The following is a 7,897-nucleotide window of genomic DNA, read 5'->3' as shown; positions in this document are numbered from 1 at the left end:
CCGGGCCCCACCTGCGTGTCACAGATAGAGGTGAGGTCAGCCTCTCGACAGGCCCCCCCCCCGGCCCGGCCATCAGCCGTGCTGCTGCACAAAGCGAGCGTCCGGTGGAGCGTGTGAATGGGGTCGTGCCTGGTAGATGGGAGACGGAGAGTGGAGCTGCCATCCGTGAATAAGGAAGAGAGGGATAACAATTCCTGAGGCTGTCTCCTCTGCATTAGCAATATCTGAGGGTCTTTAATGCGGTCTGCCTCCAGATGCTTCAAGGGCCCAAACACAAGGAGACGGGCTGCAGTGCTTTCTCTCTGCTGCTGCTTTGAATGCATCACCAGAGCGTCTCCTCTTCTGCTTGTGTAAACTGAAAAGAGACGTATCTTATCGGTGTCTCACGCTGAGAGGAGCCGTACACCAGATATGAAGAGGGAAAAAAATATTCATATTCATTCAGCTGCTTCCCACCACTTGGATTCAATTAACAGGGTAATGGATGCATTCAGCCTATCCTCACAGGTTCTGAATTAGAAATTTCAATTGGGTTTATAATTGAGTGCAAATGAATCTGTTGGCCTCAGGGGGGTTGGGACAGAGCTCTAGGGTGTGTGTGTGTGTGTGTGTGTGTGTGTGTTTCAAAGTAATGTCAAACAAAAATATACACCAGCTTATTCTACCACATTAGATGAAACTGTCCACCTGTTATTATGTTGTATTTTAGATGTCTTTCTCTTCTTCTGTGGTTTTTCTTTGAGGTCTATCTTGAATTTCTTGGAAAGAATTAATGTGTCGATTGTCGTGACATTTTGCGACACATTCACGTTCAGGATGAAATGTAGCAAAATCTCTTCTAGCGCCATCAACAGGTCAAAATCAAAACTTTAACTTTAATAATAATAATAATAATAATAACAACCCAACCAGACCTTCATCATACAATGGTAAAAGTCAACTCATTTCATGTTTTAATGACCAGCAGGTTACATTACTGTACAGCAACATCTCTGGACTCCACACCTGTTCTCAGGTGTCTTGACTGAGTGTCAGAGAAAAGAGTTGTGCTGCTGCTTCTCTAAATCTCTGAGTGGCTGAGGACCTGGATCCAGGTGAAGCCTCTCGGCCTCTCAGGTCATCAGGTAGAGGGCTGCTAACAGGTCCCGGAGAGCAAACTCAATATGGAGGAGTGGAATTTAGTCACTGTGAAGCACGGAGCTGCAACAGAGCTGCTCCGACTTTAACCACCTTTAGATTGAGGTTTGACTGAAGCTTAAACACTGGTGAAACATCCTGCTCTGTATTTATGACTGAACTGTTTAATTTTCTATATTCTCTTAACTTACATTTTAATACTTTTTAAAAATGTTTTTTAAATGTTTTATGTAAAGCACTTTGAATTCCCTTTGTGATTGAAATGTCTTATACAAATAAATTTGCCTTAAATCATATTTGTACACTTATCAGTGTCGTAGTCGAGTCACTAAACCTCGAATCCGAATCGAGTCTTGAGTCTCCAGCGTCGGTGTCCAAGTCACCGAAGAAGAGTCAGTCGAGTAAAGGAAAGGAGGCACGTATATATGCTGGGCAGCTGATTAGGGAATCGGGAACAGGTGTGCAGGTGGGTGTGGCAGTCAGGTGATGATTGAAGCTCAGAAACATCAGGGATGACATGGCAGGGAAAGTTACTGATTAACATGCTGTGCATTTCTTGTGTTTCCACTTGCAGGACATCGCAATATATTAAATAACCATCCAGATAATTTAAGTCCAAAATTTTGGTGTGCAGTGACTCCCTTCCTAATTTTAGATTCTCCACTCACTTGTCCCACCTCCAGGGCCCTGATTTAAATTAATCCATTCTGATGACAAGAAAAGTCAAGAAATATAAGCTTGTAACGCTCAAAAGAGATTTCTCATCATGTTTTACCATCAAGTGTGTCCAAAAATAGAGCGCTCCACTCTGTGCTGCAGTAAGGGTTTTCAGTAAGACCATATCTCCCTGTTTTTATCTGCTGACTAATACCTTCCAATCACTCTGAGTAACCTGCGACTGTATGTCTCAGTTAGACTGTCAGCGAGATTGTGTGGTAAAAATAGTGCATTGTTCCATTTGGTTTATTAGTAATTTTGACAGCAAGTGATGGCAGCGCCCTGAAAGCATCAAATTATGATAAACAACGTCTCTGCATATGATACAGAAAAGAATGACAGCTCATAATTTCACAGAATCGTTTCACTGCTGAATCAAGTTAAATGCTAATGCATGGCAATCACAGAGGAGCTGACACACACACACAGAGTTGCATTCACGCCTTAAACACACAACCTCGAGAGACAGATTAGCGCAGGCAGCACTGCTGAGGTGTTGTTTTGTCACAGGGTGCTGTGGTGTGCAGCAGATGGGACAGAGGATGAAGTGAGGAGGAGCACACGAAGGTGAGATGAGAGAAAAGAGGAGAGAACATGGTGGCTGCAGTCAGCTGCAGTCATAGAGAGATTAATGGGCTTCAGTGCACGTTAGGACGCTCATGATACACACATGCATGTACAGTATGTATAGAGTACAACAGCTCACCTCAACAAGGTATTTAATCCAGCAAGAAAACTTAAAATCGCATTTTTCATCACTAGATGTCGAACTATATCACCAACATCTCAGACCACAACTAACGTCTCGTCTGCCACAACCCCGTCCTCTCGCTTCATGTTCTCAGTCAGGAAGCTGTTGCGAAGCTCAGTGAAAGTGTCACTAAACACACAACAAGAAGCACAACTGAATAAAATTGCCATGATATGCTCCACAGCAATGCTAGCTGTTAGCTAACCAGCGGTCGCAACATTTGCCAAATGCATTTATAATAAAAGTAACAGCTGGTAAGCTAACGTTATCATGAAAACAGATATGTAACTTTATGAACCATCGAGTTACTGACACACGGAGGAGAAGAAAAACCAGTTCTGAATCCAGCTGGAGCTTTCAGCAGCTTGTAGGGTTCTCCTCTCAGTAAACCAGACCAGTATGAGCTCCATGGTCAGACTGGGAAAGAAATTCAGCCTTAGACTGATCCACTGGGACTGAAGTACTGAATGCAGAAAAATGATAGTTAAAGTTATAGAGTTATATTGATATATTATGTTATTTTGAATGCAAGAGTAGATGAAAGTATAAGTATTCAAATTTGAAGTACTCAAGCAGTACTTGAGTAAAAGTGGATTGCATCATTGTACATCTTTGATTTGTTCTTGTAAACATAATTAATAACAAAAACATAATACTTTAAATAAATATTAGCTATTAAAGAAAGGTCTAATGAGTGTATAGAGGGACTTGAAGTTGGGAATTGGCAAACAAAAATTTCAATGTATGAGGATGACACTTTCCTATTGAGTCCAAATTACTCTTGTTTACAAACCCTTCTTGAAATACTAATTTCTTTATAATTGAATATGGTCTTTTAGAGGATGTACTTCTTTTTCTCCTCTTATGGTTTAGTGAGTGTGAACTAAGAACAACATCCTGCCAAACCAAGTGTGACCGCCATCGATTCGTTTGGATGATTTTCTTATGGGGGAAAGTTTGACCCATGGCAGCAGCAGTCCCCCCTCCACATGCTCCACTTCTCTCAGACAACACTAAACACGAACAGTATTCAATTCAGTGATAGCAAGTTTACAAAATTCACTTTTTATTTAATAATCCCTCCCACACTGTTTGTTGTTTCGTCTGGTCTCGTTGTTCCCTGATTTGGCCGTGAAGCACATGTTCCCCCGGTGACGTCGGGTCTGCGGGGAGCAGCTGGGGTCTGATGACTTTCCTTCATCTTTACACTATGATGCGCTCGTATGTGTTCGCACTTAACGCCACAACTTCCCCTGCAGAGGTGAGCTCTCATGCTGGGATGTCAGCGGGGTGGAATAATCAAATGACATTCTACACAGTTAGCTTTCCAATATGATTAAGCCAGGTTGCCATTTATGGAGACTAATTTAGAATGAATTGTGATTAGCTATTTCCACCCTCTAAGGCATTATGCATTTAAATGGGACACATATTAAGCAGCTGGGAATATGACAGTGGCAGCTGATTCCCCTAAGTGCTGCACTTGAGTGTTTATTTCTCTGCTTTCACTGTAATGGACCCATTTACCTAGACGGGCGGGAGACCGGAGAGTCTGGCCTTTACTGTGCAGAGACTGAAAATGAGAGTGAGAGAAAAAAAACAAAAAACAGAGCATTTTGGGTTCCAGGGCTCGACTTGTACTGCAGTCATCTCACTCGAGGGATTAGGAGTCAGAAAGCCTCCCTCGATCTCTCTCCCTCCCTCCCTCCCTCCCTCCCTACTCTCCTCCTTCCCACTGCAGCCAAGGCTGGATTTACTATTTACCCCAGTTATTATCACGTTGGAGCTGTGATGGATACACAGAGTGACATAACACCAGGGACAGAATTAAAACTTCAGAGGAACTTCAGAGGAAACCCCTCCTCCCTCGCTCCCTCCCTCCTCCTGCTGGTTGTACAGGTATCCTGCAGGGAGGGGGGCGGGGGGGTCGTAGGTTGACTCGTGTCACCTGTCATTTAGCGTGACGTTAAAAGCTGCTGGGTCATTTACTTTCCCCCGAAAAAGTCGTAGTTTCTCATCTTCAGCTGCACACTGGACTCTGGAGAAGTGAAAACCCTGAGGATGAGGACAGACAGAAAACTCTTTGTTATCAGATTGAGAAAATAGTCTCATTTCCTCCCCGTCTGTCCACATGTCCCCCCTCGCCTTCCTCCTGATGTTTCTGCTCCTTTGTCACCTCCTTTGCCCTCTCCCCCTGCGCAGAAGATCTTATACCTCTCTCTAACTTTTCTCCTGTCCATGTGCTTCCACAGAGTGAGTGATGTAGATCATTACCAGGCTCTGATGGCTCTCTATCAGATGAAATCCACCTCAGCGCTCCATCAATGTCACCAAGGAGCCGTTCTGAGGCTAATGGCCCAGCTCCAGCACCGGGATCATGGTGGAACGTCAGACTAAAAATAACCAACAGACGGGTTATCATGGATATCATGAACACGATATCTTCTCAATAGTAAAGGAATAGTTTTTCAACATTTTTTGGAACTGCGCTTTCTAGCTCGTGTTATCATGTTAGCTTAGCTTAGCCTCTTACAAAGATTGGAAACAGTGAAACAGCTAGGCTGGTTCTGTCTGACGCTACCAGCACCTCTAAAGCTCACTGATGAGCTTATTTTATCCTCTTTGTTCACTCCATGCAACAACATAAATGTAAAGCAACACAGTGTTATTTCACACGGGGTTGTGCTCCAGGCTAAGCTAAGCTAACCGGCTGCAGGCCCTGGCTATCGACCTACTCGTCCAACTCTCAGCTACAGTAGAAAATGTCAAACTATTCCTTTAAGTAAGTTCAGGTGGTGTTTTTAAACAGCTACTCTGGACAGATGCAAGGCCAAAAATAATTACACAGCTTCACAGTTTGACCCACTAATTATTTCACATTTTCTGCACAGACAGCAACACTGATGACGATACGATTTAGCAGATGTTCTGCTGCTCACTTCCTTGTTTGTATGTGCTGTGGATTTGTCTAACTATAGTCAATGTTTCCAGTAGCGCACTTTGAAATTGCAAACTAATAAATGGAATGAAAACATGTAAACTTGGAAAAAACTCACAAGTAACAAAAAAAAACTGTGTTGTTTTTCAGACTAATCGACAAAGCAATATCTCACAAAAGTAAAATGGAAACACTTTTTCCACATTTAAGTCACATGACACCTGAAAACATTGCAGACTACTATCTCCTTGATTCATGGCTGCTGTCAGATATAAAGGAGTTTGCCTTTGCGTCATTACGTGCAGCAGACACCCTCATCTCCTTTGATTAAATACTACAACGGTTGTTGCGTTGGATGCAACCGTCCCAACACTTAGCAGATGCTAGAAATCCATCGCCATGTCTAATTGGAATGATATCGTTGAGGAGAAAACACAGCTTTAGTCGCACTTATTATTGTGTTTTGGCGACGTTTCTACAAAACTTGCTTCTATTTCGCACAAAGCTGCGATGGAAACCTGTTCTATGTTTGCTTTGCAGATAAAGTCCAAATTCACTGTGTTGTCTCGTTGACTCCCGCTGCTTTCACGTTGATTAATCCTCTCGTTCCTGAAAGCCTGCTGCAGATCTGTTCTCCCCAGCCTCAGCCACAATGATAAACAACACCAGCAGCAGAGGATTTGTCTTGTTATGAATTCATCCAGAATCCTATCAGTTTTTAAGTGACTCAGTTTGCTGTCAGTAGGTGGGGCTCACACCTCTTTGACCTACCTGGAATATTGTGCAGCTTCTGTCCAAACACGTTCCATGAATCGTGGCGGTGGACGACAGTATTCGTGTCTTTCCTCATCCAGCCAAAGTGAAACGTCTAACGAGAGAAGACGCTGTAATCAATTGAGGATCTCGCAGTAAATCTTCCAGAGGTCCCACCAGCCCAGAACAATAACTTAGAAAGCCTATAGCACTGTGAGGTGGGAGAAGCGCCGAACACCTCGGGCGCGCAGTGCAGGCTGGGATGGCTCCATCATGGCCTGCTGATTCATAGAAGACCTGCTGAGAGGCAATGATGGCTCTATTACCTGCAATATACAGCCTGTGACAGACGAGACAATGATGACAGTGACTGAGAATAATCACCGGGAATAAAAAAGTATTGGTACGACTTTCCAATAAAACATTCTTTATTAAGACACAGCTTTATTAATGTGTCATGAAGCATTCGCTAAAGTTTCATAAGTCAGTTATAAACCATAAACCAAGTTGTGAAAAATCCTTTTTACCAAACCTCATTTATCAAAATACTATTAACGTTTATAGCAGAGGGGAGAGAGGAGGCTCTGAGCCTCTCTTCTGATTGGCTGACTTTTCTGAGTGATCCAATAAAAATATATCAGATTTCAGGTAAAAACACTCAGAGAAACCAAATCCTGCAAGGTTTGGATGGTGGGTCCAGGTGGGCGGGGCTTGGTGACTGCTTTGTTGTGACATCACAAAGTTCCAGAAGTCCTGACGGCTGGTTTTAAGGCTCAGTTTCTGAATACAGGCTGTGTGCATTTCTCTGTGGACTGAGGCTTTGATACTTTCACAGTATTAATATAGAAGCTAGAGCTGATCTATAATCACACTACACATGGACACAGACACTTTACACTGGAGGAACTTTAAGGATTCTTCTCAACCTGGCAAAACAAAATATGTTCTCATTAACGGATGCTAACAGAGTGATAAAGCACTAGTAAATGATTGAGTATCCATTAATAAAGTTCAGCTTACAAACATTTTATAAACTGCGCCCTATTAGAAGGTCATACCCAGGTTTTACAGCGATTACTTTAACAGTACGGTCGCTGTGGCGGATTGTGGTGCTAACAAAGAGCCACATCGTCCATTGTCTGAATCCAGCTGGAGACCTTTGTTCATGTCATTCCACCATCTCTCGCTCTCCCTTCATTTCCTGCCATCACTCTGCTCCCAGCTTGATAATAACAGCATGAAAAGCAGGCTTGTATTATAATCACAAAGAAAGCTGTGTATATTTCTCAGTATTTTGAATGTGCACTTGAATAAAAACACATGTGCATTAATGTTATTTTGAATCCCAAAGCTTGATTCGTGCACCTTGAAACAAACAAGGAAACCATTTGTGTTATTTTTAGTGAGCATTATTGCTGTAGTTCACCAAGGTACACATTCTGAACACCCCTATGCACCCCCACTCCCACCCCCCCACCTCCACACCTGCGGAGGAGAAAACAATCTAACACCGAGGCTGGGAGTGAGAACATTTAACGGGAGATTGCAGACGATTTCACCGTTGAGGGAACTTGGCGGGGGTACGGTCGTGGGTGGATGGC

This window comes from Seriola lalandi, unplaced genomic scaffold (assembly GCF_002814215.2).
Source record: "Seriola lalandi dorsalis isolate HSWRI2012SDOR001 ecotype SW California unplaced genomic scaffold, Sedor1 jcf7180002054936, whole genome shotgun sequence".
Lineage (NCBI taxonomy): Eukaryota > Metazoa > Chordata > Actinopteri > Carangiformes > Carangidae > Seriola > Seriola lalandi.
The sequence above is the reverse complement of the archived record's forward strand: the minus strand, read 5'-3'. Positions refer to the sequence as shown.